We start from the raw sequence: 18411 nt of genomic DNA on the forward strand, positions 1-18411 counted from the left end.
AAAGATTTGGAGGACCCCCTGTAGTAACTCTGAGGACCCCCTATGGGTCCTGGACCCCCTTTTGAAGACCCTCGAATTAGAGGGTATGCACGTGACATCATCTTGGTACCCGGAAGTTATGCGGAAACCCCTACTAAGTGGCAAAAAACTACTTTCTGGCCTTGACAGCCCATATAATACATCCAAACATCTGATTGCATTAAACAACGTTACTGCCACTCACTTTGCCATCACTCGATTTGCCATTCACTTTATGCATGCTCATAACCTCTATATAACTTGGAATGTTAAGTAAAAGATCTACATAGTAACTCAAATGAGCCAGTCTTTTGAACGGCTCTTTGAAAGGAACGGATCCCAGAGATCCGGCTCACTTCAGAGAGCCATAAATCCCATCTCTACTGCGTGCACTGCAGTCGCACATGCGCAGTAGGGTGGGAGGGGGGTCCTAGCGAGAGGTGGCTAAAATATATGCCTGTCTAAAAAATTACGTTTTATATTAATTGTATGACATTTAAGTACAATCATGGCGGCAAACATAGCTTAGTTGCTTGCCAGAGTATTGAGCAATGTACATGCCAAGCGGGGAACCGTTACGTTTACTGGTTTGCTGGGAATAGGCTTTCATGGGCTCCATGGCCTGTCTCTCCTATTATATTAGTAAGATATATATATATATATATATATATATATATATATATCAGAGGTTGCGCTAGGATTTTTAACAGCCGGTCACCGTGACCGGCATGATTAAAATTTATCGGACATCTGATAAAAATACCGGACATAATAATTTTAATGCATGGATGACAAGCAGGTGCAAAAACATAGCCAATAACAACAGTTTAAGTCCTGCTGTATAGTTGGGACTGAACTAATTGAATGTAAAGGAGTAGTAGGCTGTACAAAAAACATACAGCTTCCGAAGCTGTATGTTTTGATGATGATCGATCATCTTGCATAAGGAAATTAATTATATTGGACTACTCACGCAGGCTGTGTGTTTGCACAGATACTGCATGGTTTCATAACAAGTTGTTTCTGTTCTGCATCATATTTCAGGCCAACACACAATAATGTACAGAATAATGAGAAATAGTCTGAAAGTGTGGTCTGCGCAATGTTTCATAGGTTGATAGATTAATCTGGCCAGAAAGGAATCAATTATAGACTACTCACTAGTATGGTCGAGTGGTCACGATCATCCTGCATCTCTGTTATGCAACTTTGGGAAGGTTGAAAAGGCTTTGGTGGTGATCTTGTACAGTTTCCATAACATCTCCTCATAAAGAACTTCAATCGAGTGTATAAAGTTTGTTTTATATGGGTTGTAGTTGTCCTGCGTGCCTTCAATAATTCCCATGGGTTCACAGTGCGCATTGCAAAATGACGCTGATATGAACTGCTGTCTTCTCTCTCCCCCAGCGCCCCGTTCGCAAATTAATGTTTAGGCTAAACAGTTCTGATAATACAACTTATTTTTGACTGTCCATTCATGTACTATAACTTAAACTGCGCGCTCATATTCCAAAACCAAGGCAGCTCATAGAGAGCATAGCGACAACATAACAAACCGACAACTAGGTCTACCCAGCAACAACTATCATTTCCTGTCTTACCTTCACAATGAAGTGTCTCCCGTTTACCTCCCAATGCAGCTTATTTCACACAGGTTATTATTAACAGGAAAAAGTGTAACTTAACCCGTGTGTGTTTGTGCAACCAGACGTGCATGTGAGAGAGAGTGATGAGGGAGAGAGAGAGAGAGAGAGAGAGAGAGACATTGAGAAAGAGAGAGAGAGAGAGAGAGATTTGCGGTGAACTGCCGTGTCATTTTCAATCGGTCCTTATGTCCGATGAGGTTTATATTTTCCGGTCTTTGTCATTATAAATCGGTCAAATCCGGCAATTTCCGGTCTAACGCAATCTCTGATATATATATATATATATATATATATTTATAACAACCATTTCTCTGGTAATAACCAGGTAAATGGTCCACACAATGTCTATTTATCAGATTCTACTACACGTGTGCAAACATTTGGTCCTCACAAGCATAGTAATACAAGTATATACACACACACACACACACACACACACACACACACACACACACACACACACACACACACACACACACACACACACACACACACACACACACACACACACACACACAGCTCCCTCCCACTCTGTTTGCAAGACTATATTTGCACAGTGGAATAATGTTGGTTCTCCTCAACTCTCTGAACCCGGACTCTACCTTTGTGTGCCTCCATATTCATGATAGATCTAGAGGGTGTGTGTGTGTGTGTGTGTGTGTGTGTGTGTGTGTGTGTGTGTGTGTGTGTGTGTGTGTGTGTGTGTGTGTGTGTGTGTGTGTGTGTGTGTGTGTGTGTGTGTGTGTGTGTGTGTGTGTGTGTGTGTGTGTCTCTCTCTCTCTCTCTCTCTCTCTCTCTCTCGCTCCCCTTTAACACAAATCAAGGCTTTTATGTCCAGATAGATGGCTTTCCTGCAAAGAGCTGTGTAGATTGTACACATGAATGACTCCTGCACACACGCAAATGCATGTGCATGTGCATGTGCAGTATTGGCTCAGGAGGAAGAGAGGACGGAACGTTCAAAGGTTCGATCCCCGGCTCCCCTTGTGTCAGTGCCCTTGAGCAAGACATTGAACCCCTCCCTGACGCGTGATTATGGATCCCACTGGGAAAGATGGATAACCACGCCCCGGACTCATTTTTGAAGCTTGTGATTGGCTGAACCGGACGTAGGGAGCGCTCCGTTGTAGTCACTTGGACCGCGCGAGGTGCACCAAAACCCAATTATCATTGCGTTTATCGTGCGCTTGCCCAGGCCTTACGGCCTGGGCATAAATAGAACGATTGCATTCACCACGGCCTGCGGCGCTCGGGCGCGAAGAGCAGGACCAGGGTCCGCTGGCCTTCGCGCCGCTTGCAATGTCGTGGACAATAACTGTGAAAACGAGCGCTCTATGCCGTTTCCATCCATCTTTCCCAGTGGGATCCATAATCAGGCCTCCCTGACTGCTTCTGGTGAGCATCTTGGTTGTAAGGTTTCCTCTGCAGTTGGTGTGTGTGTGTGTGTGTGTGTGTGTGTGCGTGTGCGTGTGCATGTGCGTGTGCTTGTGCGTGTGTGCACGCATGTGTGATTGAATGGTTCAATGTACATTGCACGTATATGAATGCACCATTCACCTTGTGACACATATGTAAACACAAAAATACACACTCACTTGTCACGTGTGCACACACACACACACACACACACACACACACACACACACACACACACACACACACACACACACACAAGAAGGGATGAAAGGTGGTCAGATGAAAGGCCAGGTCACTGAGGAGGAGGAGGTCAGGGTTCAAAGGTCACAGCGAGCAGTCAAACTACCTCCCCTCCCCCCGAGCAGGTGTCCTAGCAACCACAACAGGGAAGGGAGGGGAGGGGCTGGCTGGCGTGTGTGTGCACATAACTCATGTTTTAAGAACGCGCGTGCTTTTTTTGACACACACACACACACACACTAGGGTTTTTCGATTAATCGATTTTTAATCGAAACCCGAGTTTTTTCCTTTGGACGATTTAAAAAAAGAAGAATTCGTAAAATCGATTTTCACTTTAATTAGGGTAATTCTTACTCATTGGAGCCTTGCACGGGGCAAAAAGTACACAGCCCGGTCCTCCTAAAGCAGGACGACAAGGTCTGACACCAAATTAATACCTACTTTCTCTCTGATGTGTCATTTCTTTGATGCGCGTGCAGCGCAAGTCAAACGGGGCAGAGCTCACCACAGCACTGCATGCGCTCACTCACGCTGGTACAGTAGCCTCTACATGCAGGCAGCAAACAGAACAAAAAGCTGCTGAGCTGGTACACTTAGGTCTACTTGTTGTTGTAGTTTGAAAGAAGCTTATTAATTCTGTGTTACCCATCCACTGTCTGTCTGTAGTCTACTCCTACTGTCCCTGTCACTGTGTTAATTTTGTGTCGGGAAGCGAAGCGCTTCGCCTCCGTGCATGAGCAGTGCAGGGGCGGCCTTAGCTATTTTTTCACCCGTTTCACCAGCCTCCAAGAGCTGGCTTGTTTTGGCTGTTTTGTCACTCACTATTGATAATGAAACACTAAGGATGCTAAGTTAACTTCTGTATGTGATTGTTGCGCAACTAAAGTTTTTATTATTAATACCCTTATTGTTTTATTGCATTTTGCTATTTGGCTATATAAAAAAAAAAAAAAAAAATTAAACAATAATGAAAAAAAAAAACATTTCCTTGCATTTTTTAAATGAAAACAAAATAGTTGAAACAATGTATTATTCTTTTAACAAAAAATCGAAATCGAAAATCGAGATTTCAGAGAAAATAATCGAGATTTTATTTTTTGGCCATATCGAACAACCCTAACACACACACACACACACACACACACACACACACACACACACACACACACACACACACATCCTAAAAATGTAGTGACCAGCATTGAGCTGATGGAGTGGGAGAATATATACCTCTTCTTTTGATATGCCCCCCTTAATTTAATTAACTAGTAAGACACCTCAGGGAGACATGCGACCTCGCCCAGTTACCTATATATGGAGATTCATGTACTGTATATAGTACATCCCTTTTATGCCCATACATGGAGATCCCTGTCTGAACCAGTCGCACGGATATGGGCTGTCTTCCTCCATATATGGGCATTCCCATATGAAGTCCTGTTAGATATTGGCTTAATATTGATGACATCAGGGATATCCATATATGGGCATAAAAGGGATTCTGTTTGTGTGGTTCCCATGACATCACAACATACACTACTGTATATTTTATGCCCATACATGGAGATCCCTCTGAACCAGCCACACTGATATGGGCCATGTCTTGGCCATTGGCCAATGGCCAGTGATATATATTGATGACATCAGAGATCTTCATATGGGCATAACAGGGATTCTTGGGATATACCCATATATGGACTTTTACATAGAGGATGTCACCTCTTATATCACCTGTGATGTCACAGTAATGTGTCAAGGGAACCAACCCATAGACTGAAAAATGTGTACACACACAGAGACAAGCTGTGACATTTCTCATTGTAAACTGAATTGATAATTAAAATTTGTAGGCTTTGTTGGCTGACAAATCTGGTCCGATATTGCGCTGATCAGAGCAATGGTCACTGGTTTATGGCCATTTGAAGTGTTAAACACTGCTGTAACACTGCTGTAGTGCCCCAATATGCAGTGCAATTTAAAAAAATAAATTGTGACTATTCTCATGCCAGTCCCCAGAACAGTGTGTGTACCAAGTTTGGTGCGGATTGGATAGATATTATCCCAAGGGGGAAAATCAGTCGCCCAGAGGCAGCACAGCAAATGGTGTGGAGCAATGGTGTGCCTTGCAAATCCAGATGTCACCTGTTGTAAAATACAGAGATCTTCAACATGGGGTCCGGGACCCCTAGGGGATCCCCAGAGTTACTACAGGGGGTCCTCCAAATCTTTGTGTGATAGAAACTCTTTTTCTCCTTTTCTTTATTAACCCTAGCGTCCATATTCTGAGAACTTTAGCTAAAAATAGCAGATCTACAAGCTTACAACGCCTCGCAGCGCGAGGCGTTGTGAGCTCGTAGATCGGCTATCTTCGGCAAAGAGCTTTGGTGTAGAGGGGAAAAAGAGCAGACTAAGTACAGAGTGGAAGGTCAAGTTTATTAAGTATTGACAGTTCAAGTGGTTACACAAATTGACATGACTCCAAAATATACCTTGATGATTGTGCTGTCAAACAATGAAATTATATGGAATCCATGAAGAAGTTGTGGGGGTCCCTGCTTCATCTCTCTCAACTAAGGGGTCCTTGGCCTGAACACGTTGAAGACCCCTGGTTTAATAAGTATATTGTATCTGTTGGGTGGAAACCTCTCCAAAAATGTCCCAAACTGTTACTTTTCAGGAGAAAAGTAGCAAAAGCAGCAGAACTCAAAACAAGCTTTGGCGCTTTTGAATCTGCTTATTCTGCTACATTTTGATTCTTGTGTGACACTGCCACCCCTTTCACCACTAGAGGGCGCCCAGTGGCCATAGAAAATCCCATAGAGATATGCTGGTATATGCAGAAGCCCTGCAGCCATGACTTGCCTGAACACTTTCCTTTGTGCATGTACAGGAAGAGGATGAAGTTAGCTTGAAGTTAGCTATTGGCTACCAAGCATTTTAGAAGCCTTATTTTCGTCAACTTAGCCATGATTAAACCTTGCACACCTCATGCATGGGAAAAAAACAGAGAAGAATGAGCTCTAAAAAATCCAATGCAATCCTGGATTGCATTGGAGTGGATTTGTGCAGTTTGTTCACAGCTTTCAAACAAAAAAATCCGATTGGAAATCCGTTCAGGCATTCTTGAGATAATCGCCATTATGTTTTACATGTAATGTAAACAAAAATGGCTGCCCTGTATGTTAGATGGGGTTGTATGGGGGTGGAACATGCAAAATCGCGATTGAAATCATGTTCACCAGATTTGATGGGGTCCAAAAAAAAAAAATTATTATTATTATTTTTTTTTTATATCCCGAACTAGTTCGGGATAGGCACTCTGGGATGCGATAATATATCCCGAACTAATTCGGGATAGGCACTCAATGAGTTAAGTAGGGCATAAAAAAAAAAAAAAAAAAGTTAGAATATGCAGATTTTGCACGATACAATATAAAGTTGCAAAGAAGATGTCCCTCAATACCCTTTCTTGTTTTTTTAATGATATTGCTTGTGTAAGCGCTGCTGATGGAGTGAAGGCGTAGCTTGACTGTACACACATTCCTCGGCGTAGTCGTGCCAGGAATGTTCTGCTGGACGGACCATTGATTGGAATGGACCGCTCACTTCCCTCCACACATCAGCGACCAGGGATGGGACGATATGAAAATGTCATATCACCATTATTGTGACAAAAGAAATCGCGATTTACTATATTATTGCTATAATCAAAATCCATTATCCTTGGGTGAAACATTTGCCAAAAAATTGCTGATCCACAAGCTCACAACGCGTCGCGACGCGTTGTGAGCTTGTAGATCGGCTATTTTTTGGCAATGACATTTGATAGAGAGTGGAAAAAAAGACTGTATCAAGTACGTTTATTATAAGTACCTTTTACCAATTCACCAAAGTGGTACCGGATATGCAGCTCAGCAAATAAAAGGTGAATTGATCACCAGTGCATGACAGAGGACGATAACACAATAAATTAAATCTCCACGATACGATTATCGTGACATTCATGAGTGTTTTTTATCACGATATACGATAATATCGCTTATCGTCCCATCACTATCAGCGACCGGCCCTTCCAATACCTCCAGCCTGAGGGAGGGAGGGAGGGAGGGAGGGAGGGAGGGTGCATCCGTGCGTTACATGCAATCCTCTGCCGTCTCCGACTCGCCCCTATACGTCAGAGCGGTGTGTGTGTGTGCACGTCAGAGCAGTAAAGTTCTCCAGCATGTTCGTGCCAAGGACCTCCAAGTTTATATATAATTGGCCGTGGACCCCCAGAAGATGTATGTATAGCAGAATGTACAAGCTCACAGCGCAGCACAAGTGATGTGCTGCGAGCTTGTATATCTGCTAGTTCTCAATAGCCAAAGTACATGACGTATGATTTAAAATATGGATAAAGGGGTTAGAATGATTGCGACGCTGTAGGCTCAACAGATCCCATGGGGGTCCCCGGACCCCACTGTGAGAAGCACTGCGTCAGAGGGTGTGTGCACGTCAGAACAGTTGTGTTGGCACAAACACGGCATCCAGTGGCGTCCTATGAAGTTTGCTGTTATCGACACACTCAGTACTCGAGTATCAGTGTCATATTAAGATGTTAAGTAGGCTACTGCAGTACTTTGCTTTTCAAAATACTTCAGTAATCGAAAGTACAAATGTACTTTCTTTTTTTTTTTTTTTTTTTGGGGGGCTTTTTATGCCTTTATTGATAGGACAGTAGACTGACAGGAAATGGGGAGAGAGATGGGGAATGACATGTGGCAAAGGTAGTCCGAATCGGGAGTCGAACCGGCAACGCCATAGCCTAGAATGTGGTATGCGTCTTGACCACCAGGCCAGCGGGCGCCCCGTACAAATGTACTTTCACTGTATTGAAATGGAAGGGGAAAAAAGGAAAAATATAAAATGTCCAAAATAGTGAAAATAGCAGATCTGCAAGCTATTTTTGAAATGTATTTTTGAAAGTTTGGGTCAGGGGTCCCCTGCTAGAAATGTAGTGGAGTCAAAAGTACAATATTTTTCTTTGTACTCAAGTAAGTATATAAAGTCAAGATGTACTTTATTGTAAGCACATTCAACCTGGCAAAATGTTTCGAAAAGGTGCAAACTTAAAAAAAACTTTTTTCAAGAATACTAAAACAATTCCCTATATTTTTTAAATGGCTCAATACATATGTGTGATGCACTGTGAGCTAGCAAATGACCCCCCCAAATACTTATGTCTCTCTCTCTATCAATAATACTCCCCCTGTGAAGCAATGGAATTAAAGGCTCCAATGGGTGAGTCATTGAACAAAACGACTAAAAAATAAAAATAATTTTGGAGGTGAAGTCGCTCGTTAAACTATGAAATTCATGTTTTCCTCCATGTCCTGAGGCATGCATTCCGCTCCACTCTATTTTATTACTCTCTCTCTCTCTCTCTCTCTCTCTCTCTCTCTCTCTCTCTCTCTCTCTCTCTCTCTGCATCTCACTTTAAGGTTAAATAGCTGAGAGAGAACCAGGTGTGTGGAAAAAGGGGGGGGAAAAGCATAATTCCACACTGGACGCCATAACATCACAGCTGTATTTGGTAATCTTTTCCACTTACTTAACTAAGTACATTATGTATTTATTTATTTTCACTCCGCTATTAAATTTCAAATAGAAATATTTCTGACTCCATTACATTCCTAGGACGGAACTCTTAAGGAGTGTAATGAACGTAGCGGCGCAACGTGTAGATTAGTGTTTTTCTAATTGTCTACATTTCAGTGCAGCAATGCATTGATATTTAAAAGAAAACATACTTTGTAATTTGTACTGAATATCTACCATTCCCACCTCTGCATAGTGAGGCCTTAAAGGTTTGTGTGCACGCGCGTGTGTGCGCGTGCGTGTTCTCCCAGACAGAGGCTTTAGAATGGGTTTGGCCTCAGGGTCTTTGATGTGGTGTTTGGGTTGGTTCATGCTAAGTTCATGACGAGGGGGGTTGGTGGGGGGTGATAGAAAAATAAGCATCATTTTGGCCCCTGCCAGTGTGTGTCACACACACACACACACACACACACACACACACACACACACACACACACACACACACACACACACAGGGGCGTCACAAGGGGGGAGCCTAGTAACTTTAGCTATTGAAAAATAGCAGATCTACAAGCTCGCAGCGCGGCACTCGCTTGCAGATCTGCTTTTTTTGAAAAGTCGTGAAAATGTGTGAAAATCTTTGAATATGTGTATTTTTTAAGCGAACATTCGTAACTCAAATTTTGCTTTTGGGGGGGTCCCAGGAACTAAATATTTTGAGATGGGGGTCCGTGGCCAAATACATATCATCTTGGGGGTCCTTGACATGAAAAAGTTTGAGCACCACTGACATGGGAACATAGGTTTCTTGCACACATTTTCACGATTTTTCAAAAAAATAGCAGATATACAAGCTCGGCAGCTTGTATATCTGCTATTTTTCAATGGTTAACATTCATGGGGGGCCCGCAGTGAATCCTTGTTCCCTGGGCCTAGAATTTGGTGTGACGCCGCCCCTGCACACACACACGAGCGCGCGCACACACACACACACACACACACACACACACACACACACACACACACACACACACACACACACACACACACACACACACACACACACACACACACATCCTGCTCTGCACACGTTTGTCTCAGTGGGTGTGGAGGCGAGGTGACGGTGCTGCCACACATCACAGAGAATGAAGAGTAAATTAATGGCATAAGTGGGAGTGTGATGGAACACCTCAGCTTGCATGTCTTCATCGTCATACATCGTCGGTGTCAGGCGGAGACCTTGTACCGTGCTGTATGTCCAAACCTGAGACTCTTGACTAGGGATGGGACGATATGAAAATGTCATATCACGATTATGTGACAAAAGAAAATCGCGATTTACGATATTATCGCGATAATCAAAATCCATTATCCTGGGGCGTAACATTTGCCAAAAAATAGCAGATCTACAAGCTCAAAATGTGAGCTTGTAGATCAGCTATTTTTCGGCAAAGACATTTGATAGAGACTAGAGAGTGGAAAAAAAAGACTGTTTCAAGTGCGGATATTATAAGTACCTTTTACCAATTATAGAGGGTTCAAGTGGTACCGGATATGCAGCTCGGCAAATAAAAGGTGAATTGATCCCAGTGCATGACGGAGGACGATATCACGATACATTAAATCTCCACGATACGATTATCGTGAGTGTTTTTAATCATGACAAATGATAATATCGCTTATCGTCCCATCCCTTCTAAATCATTCTTTCTCACACTTTCAAGATTTTGCTAAACAATTGTAGAATAGTAGTTGCACAAGCCGCGCTGCAAGACTGCATACAAACCTTGTATGTCCAAAATCTGCAAGCTCACAAAGCGACTTTCCCAACTTTTATGCAAAGAGTATTGTACTGATATTTTGGACATAGCTGGTTTTAGCGTGACAACAGAGATATACAGTATATACAGTATACCTATTGTATATATACACCCATTCCTCCTAACATATACACATTAGTAACATTATACACAACTACAGTGGATGGAAACATCACTCTAAGAGGACAGAGTTCTATGCACACATACCGTGTATGTATTTATTCAATTATTCGCACGAAACCACAAGCAATAAGGCAGTCTGCAGAAGTTTGTGCTCAGCCTCTGTCTACCTCTCTCTTCCACAACACACACACACACACACACACACACACACACACACACACACACACACACGCACACGCTGTGCTGTCTCAGCCATCCCTCATTGATTAGTGGAGTGGTGGAACGTGGGAATTCTCAGTCTCTTCGGGTCCCAGTCGTTCTCTCCATGCTGTATATCCACACCACGCCCTGATCAACACCACACTGTGTATGTGTGCTATACTGGCGAGGTCCAAATGTCTCCCACAACTAGGGCTGTCGCAGTTATTACATAATCATCTAATCGCAATTATTTGACATAATCGTGATTATTTTTCATAATCATCATAATCGTTTCCATGTTGAAAAAATGTCATATATATTTGACAAATTCTACAAGCTCACAACGCGTCACATCGCGTCAATGACAAAAACACAATTATTTGAGTGACAATTAATCGTCATGTAAAATGTCATAATCGTGACAGCCCTACCCACAACCAGTATTGTAGAATTTGAGAAATAGGCAATTGTGAAAAAATGTCATCGCAAGTGAAATTGACATTTTATGGTTAAAATACTATTTTTATACTCAAGCTTAACTCATTTGCTGCTATTTTAAACATAGGCTGAAATGTTTTCCTGCCAAATCTTCCTTACCTTTTAACGTGGGCACGTGCACGCATAGTGCACGATCTGTGCGCGACTCATGTAGTAGACGGGTAGACTCGATGACAGCTTTCGAATAAAAAAAAAATCCATTGGAATAGACATATCCGTTGCCATAGACATATCCGTTGCCAGGTATCCCTGCTGTATCCGCCAGTGTTACATAAGAAAACATTGGAAACAGCCAGCTGTGCGCTATGGTAACACGTGGACACGTTCGCGCACATAGCAGACGATAGGTGCACAGATCATATGCCAGGCGGGTAGTGGAATCAAACAGCTACCAAATAAATAAATAAAACGTGTGAAAAAAGACGATATGTGCAGGCTGCTTCCTTGTTTACACTGGAAACCTATGGGAACAGAGCTACGATTGGACCTCAGACCGGATATGGAAACCTAGATCCGGTCCAAACCGGAAATATGATACAGTTAGGAGGCGGGCCTAAAGAGCCAGAATCGGCTATAATCAGCGACCATACTTTTAATCGTTTCATAATGATTAAAGCTACCCGTAATTGCCGGACTATAAGCCGCGGCTTTTTACCCATGTTTTGAACCCTGCGGCTTATACAACGGTGCGGCTTATATAGAGATTTTTACAGCTAACGGCCCGTTAGTTAGTTTTACAATGGTCTTTAACAAGGATTTTTTAAATAGACTTTTACAGCTAACGGCCACCAGGGGCGCTCTAGCGGGAAGCAGGAAGGACACCTGCGGCTTATATATGTAAACATTTGTTTTTTGTTCCAAATTTAGCTGGTGCGGCTTATATTCAGGTGCGGCTTATAGTCCAGCAATTACGTTAATTAAATCTTCGGCTCCTCGGGCATCGCAGAGTGGTACAGCGGGAAATCTCCGGTTTCGACGGGGATAGCAGGAAATGTGTTAATTTATGCTCTGTCCGTCACGCAGAGAGCAGCAGAGCGATGCGTTTTGAGCTTGTAGGTCTGCTGTTCTCGGTGCGTGAGGCCGGCGTAAAAAACAAAGTACGAATCAAGGCTTACAATTAGGAAAAGAGGTTAGGTTAGGTATTTAGAGGTTAAAATCATGGCATCACTGTGATGTCAGGGGAACCACTCTAACATAATCCCTTTTATGCCCATATATGGAGATCCCTGATGTCATCAATATTAAGCCCATATCTAACAGGAGTCAGGACTTCATATGGGAATGCCCATATATGGAGGAAGACAGCCCATATCTGTGTGGCTGGTTCTACTGACAGGGATCTCCATATATGGGAATAAAAGGGATTGTATGTATGATCAGATGTCAGATGTGATAGACGTCATAGGATTTTCACATAACGAATAACTGAGTAAGCATGTTTGGGGTCTCACAGCATACGTCCATATACAGTACATGGATCTCCATATATGGGTACCCGGGGTCTTCATAATATATATATACATCACTGGCCAGGCGGCCAAGACATGGTGCGACCTCGCGTGTCGCCCTTAGGCGTCTTACTAGTTTATACTAGTATTGCAGCGTAATGTTTTGTGGTGTGCAACACCAGGCTTTATAGCGTTATGTGTGTTATGCTTTCATGCGTGTTTGGGGGCTCGTAATGGGGATTGAGACTATTATTGTTAGAGACTTCGGGCGGCCGATCGTCTAGTCGGCACCCTGGCCAACTCGGGAACAATGTAAATAGGGGATGAATGCCCCGCCCTTTAACCCTTAAGTTCTGTTCAGATTCACTACACCTTCGTTCTGTTCGGGTCATTTTGACCCGGGGGATATTTGGTTTAAAAAAAACAACACTAATATAAATTTTAACTTAACAAATCATCATGATACATTGACTTTGACTCAATACCAAACAATTCATATGATATATATGGTAAATGTTTGCATTTCTGCTTTGCTATATCACATTAAACACTGAATGAGCTAGGCGATTTTACTGATTTAGCTGGAATTCATGTAAAAAAACTACTTCATTTAATACTGAGCAATATTGCTCATGCTTATAGGAAAAAATGAAAATCAGACAGGGGGGCTTCGGAAGGGGGTGTTAGAAGGGGGGGGGGCTGTGTGTCTGTGTTTTGGCACAATACTGTGTATTTCTGTGCATAATTATGTGCTTCCGGGTCAAAATGACCCGAACAGCACTTAAGGTTCAAAAAATATGAGGGGGGTGTAGCATGGGTGTAGGGCAAAAATATTTTTTTTACACGTTCATCTCAGAAGAATCTTTAAGGCCAGTGAGTTTCAGGTGGAAAAAATTTAAACTTCTACCTTTTTTTTTCAAATGAAAATGTAAAACGGGTCAAAATGACCCGAACAGAACTTTGCAAACCCCATTATACCTGTTGTCATAGGATCTGTTTTGACCATCTGTTTGCCATGTGTCCATTTATGCCCATATATGGGGATATCTGTCTGTCTACGTCCATTTTATGTCCATATACAGTATGGAGATCTCTGTAGGACCCGTTTTGACCATCTGTTTGCCTGTGTCCATTTATGCCCATATATGGGGATATCTGTCTGTCTACGTCCATTTTATTTCCATATACAGTATGGAGATCTCTGTAGGACCCGTTTTGACCATCTGTTTGCCTGTGTCCATTTATGCCCATATATGGAGTTATCTGTCTGTCTGCGTCCATTTTATGCCCATATATGGAGATCTCTGTAGGACCTGTATTGACCATCTGTTTGTCTATGTCCATTTATGCTCATATATGGAGATATCTGTATCTGTCTGTCTGCATCCATTTCATGCCCATATATGGAGATCTCTGTATCTGTTTGTCTGTGTCCCTTTATGCCCATTATGGAGATCTCTGTATCTGTCTGTGCCTCCGACTGTGTTGCAGACACAGTGCTGGTTCCCCCTTTAATGCAAACCACATTATACCTGTTGTCATAGGACCCATTTTGACCATCTGTTTGCCTGTGTCCATTTATGCCCATATATGGAGATATCTGTATCTGTCTTTTTGCGTCCATTTTATGCCCATATATGGAGATCTTTGACCATCTGTTTGCCTGTGTCCATTTATGCTCATATATGGATATATCCGTATCTGTCTGTCTGCATCCATTTTATGCCCATAAATGGAGATCTACAGTGCAGTGCCGGTTCCGGAAAACCCTGATGTCAGACATCAGCATCCGAACCTTTCGTGCTGGTTCCAGAAAATCGCGTATCGGATCGGGTCGAGGCCGGGCACTGCACTACCTGCTGTGTCGGGGAACGCGCGTGCCGAATTTGAAATAGGGAATGAATGCCCCACCCTTTAATGCAAACCCCATTATACCTGTTGTCATAAGAGCCGTTTTGACCATATGTTTGCCTGTGTCCTTTTATGCCCATATAGGAACATCAGAATACGTAACCATGGCATTATTTGTTGACTCATGCGGCATACGTGATCTCAGAGCCTTTTATGATGTGATGTCACAATGAGTCAGCGCTTGCGCCAATTTCCTCCGGAACAGCCTGATGTCAACAATCACCCCCGCATAAGGAGATTCCGAACGTTTCGCGCCGGTTTGGGAAAACCGCGCGTCGGGTCGGGTCGAGGCCCGGCACTGCACTCCGCGCTGCGGTGGGGAACGCGCGTGCCGAATCTGAAGCCGGTGGGACGAACGGTTGTCGAGATACGCGGATTACAGACAGACACACACGCAGACACGCAGAGACTTTTCGCATTTATAGATAGATTATTAGACAAAACACGATTATGACCCAAAAGAGAGGTGTTAGGGAAGGAGAGTATAGTGCAGGAAGGAAGTAAGGAAGGAAGGAAGGAAGGAAGGAAGGAAGGAAGGAAGGAAGGAAGGAAGGAAGGAAGGAAGCAGACTGGGAAAACGTCTAGAAGAGTGGGGATCAAGAATGGAGAAAAGCTGTTGAGAGAGAGCGTATCGTTGACGTCAGCCTTTTCCTAAATTAATGCCCTACTTTATCACAAAAGAGGTTCGCACCAAATTCGTGAAATTGGCTCACAACATGCGTTGTGAGCTTACATACGGGCTATTATCACTATTTTTCTTTTCTATTCTAGTTTTTTTTAAGTAATAACACAAAAAGAAATGATTTTGGACTTGCAAGGTTTCCACCCGACAGTGGCGATATCGGCGAGGGAGAGGAGCGCGAAGAGGAAGAAGAGAGACGGAGAGAAAACTAATTAAAGAAAGTGGAGTTTTAATTGGGAGTTTTGTAGGAATGCTGGTTCTACCAGGAGTTGGTGGTCCCAGGTGTGTGTGTGTGTGTGTGTGAGAGAGAGAGAGAGAGAGAGAGAGAGAGAGAGAGAGAGAGAGAGAGAGCGAGAGCGAGCACCATATGGTCGCTATCGGGCAGAAACCTTGTATCTCCAAGTTTCAAATTCGTATGCTTTTTTGTAAAGTAGACCCCTGTGTCATCATACAAGGCTGTCGCACACAACAGCCAAGCACACAACGCCTCGCGGTGCGAGGCGTTGTGTGCTTGAAGAGCGGCTGTTTTCACTAGTTTAAATCATTTTTAAAATGATAAATACAAAACAAACGGTTTTGGACATGCAAGGTTTTCACCCGACAACAGCGATATGGTCGCTATCGAGGTGGAAACCTTGTATGTCCAAAACTGTTACTTTCCAGGAAATGGGGGAAAAGAAATACGTTCCAATGGATCCCATCTATTATTATTTATAGTCACCAGTAGCCTGACACTCTCCAGAGCAGTTTCTGGGATGGGCGTTGCCAAAGAGGCAGTCTTCTGTGATTGGTTCACTGCCTGACCAATCTCAACAGTAGCAACGCAGATGACGCAGTGTTGTTATGTGGCTGGCTACTAGTGGCTAGCCTGTTGCTTGCTACTTGCTAATCAAAGAAACAGGCAGAATAGAAGCGCTACGAACTAGTAATCAAACACAACAAAACATGTCTGCTACTGATGTTTCATAACAAGATCGATACGATCGCATGTTACCGCAACGGGCGACGCGATGTACGGTATGGAATCGCACACGAGTTCAAGGAAAACCCCACCCATACTGCTCACAGGACCAGACGTAATCGAGTTGAAGCGACACTGAATCACCGGACGGATTTCCAAACGAGGAAAACCTCTTCAATGAGAGCACCACACCACCAGACCCCTGAATCGCCGAAACAAATTTTTAAAGGGGTGTGGCTAGCGGTTTAGGGTCTGGAACCAGGCTAAGTCACCAGCTCTTAACTCTTTTGATGCCAATGACGAGTGCTCGTCGTTAGTTGCAATAACGCCACGGTGAGCGACCGTCAAATCCTGTTGTGGAGCTAGACTGAGCACATGGGGGTAGGGGCGGATGTCTGCCGTTGCCACAGCAACCACATTGCCGGCTCTGGAGTGTTCAGAGATTGTAAATGCAAATGGTGGAGTGATCTCCTTTCTGTTCATTTTTGCGGCCCTGGATCTACTTTCTCTCCTTCCTTGTTTATTTTCGGTGAAAATGCAGCAAGGGCGAGCTCCCAGAGTGTCCCAGTCCTAAAGACGCGTCCTCCCCCCACACCCCCGCGCCCCCACTGCTGTGCTCAAACTCGTTGGAAAAAACGCGCACGCAGCATCTCGCCAGCATCTTGCCAGCATCGCACCGTCTTCCCGTGAGGACGCCAGGACGGTGGGGAGGATGGAGCGTCCACAGGTTAGCATTTCACCAAGTCGAGCTCCGAAGCGCAATTTGGAATCACGCCAAAGCTCTAGGCGGAGCCGCTCGTTTCACCGGCGTTGGCAGGTTAGCTACTCATCACCAGTGTCAGTTTTACTGAGGTTAGGGTTAGGGTTAGGTTTAGGCATAGTTTACTGAGGTTAGGGTTAAGGTTAAGTTTAGGTGATAGGTCCTCCCGTCCGGGATGTTAAACTGGGAGTCGGGTACTTAGCCAGTATGCCACTGTGTACAAGTCTGCGGAGTGGAGCGTTTCATCCGTGGAGAGGCCGCGTCTGCGGCCTCTCTGGGAGCTCGTCCTTCCTCTGAAAATGAGGCACACGCTACTGGCTCTATCTTTGAAATAGAGTATCGCAGTCGCCTGTTTTTTTTCCCCCCGCGAGACTATGAGATGTGTGGCCGTGTGTTACACGACATCGTGACTGGAAATAATGGATGGATATTATTCTATAAAATCGCAAAGGTACGGTATTTTGATGGCAGGGAACAGACTATAAAAAATCCTAGATTTGGCAGTAAAAGTGTTAACTTAATACTTTTCATATGGTTACATTTTTATAAACCCCACTGACACACTTAAACGAGTAGTTCACCCCCAAAATGACCTTTTTTTTATATTGATTACTCTTCCCATTTAGACTTTTTTTTTTTTTTTGCATTCCTCAGACAATAATTTGATTATAATAAATTTGCCCCCATTGATTCCGGATGGAGACACAAATGGGGGTGAGCAATCGATAGACAAATGCATGCAACACACATGCATTTGTGTCTCCATCCGGAATCAATGGGAGCACATTTATTATAATCAAATTATTGTCTTTTTTCCCCCCCTTTTTTTAAATTGAATTTAAGTCTCCATGGAGTGAGTAATCGATAGGAAATAAGTCATTTTGGCGGTGAACGATTCCTTTAACCACTTTCAACTTGGTGTTCCTATTTTGGGCATGTCATTTTAGGCAACAATTTGTCAAATACTTTCCAAAAATGTGCACTTTCACACATAAAAGTATAAAATGGGGCATTCGTTTCACATACAAAGGTGAAATGAGGACACACACGCTTTTGGCTCGACAGTGACAATACACTCTGCATTCTCAATGTCTTTCGCCTCATCCCTCT

General features: G+C 43.4%; 1 protein-coding gene across 3 annotated transcripts in view; it reads left to right on the forward strand.

Moving 5' to 3' along the window:
• Positions 1 to 18411, forward strand: part of kdm6ba (lysine (K)-specific demethylase 6B, a) — a 242263-nt gene that overhangs the window by 75754 nt on the left and 148098 nt on the right. The window lies entirely within an intron of this gene.

Source organism: Nannobrachium achirus (assembly GCF_963921795.1).
Source record: "Nannobrachium achirus genome assembly, chromosome: 14".
NCBI lineage: Eukaryota > Metazoa > Chordata > Actinopteri > Myctophiformes > Myctophidae > Nannobrachium > Nannobrachium achirus.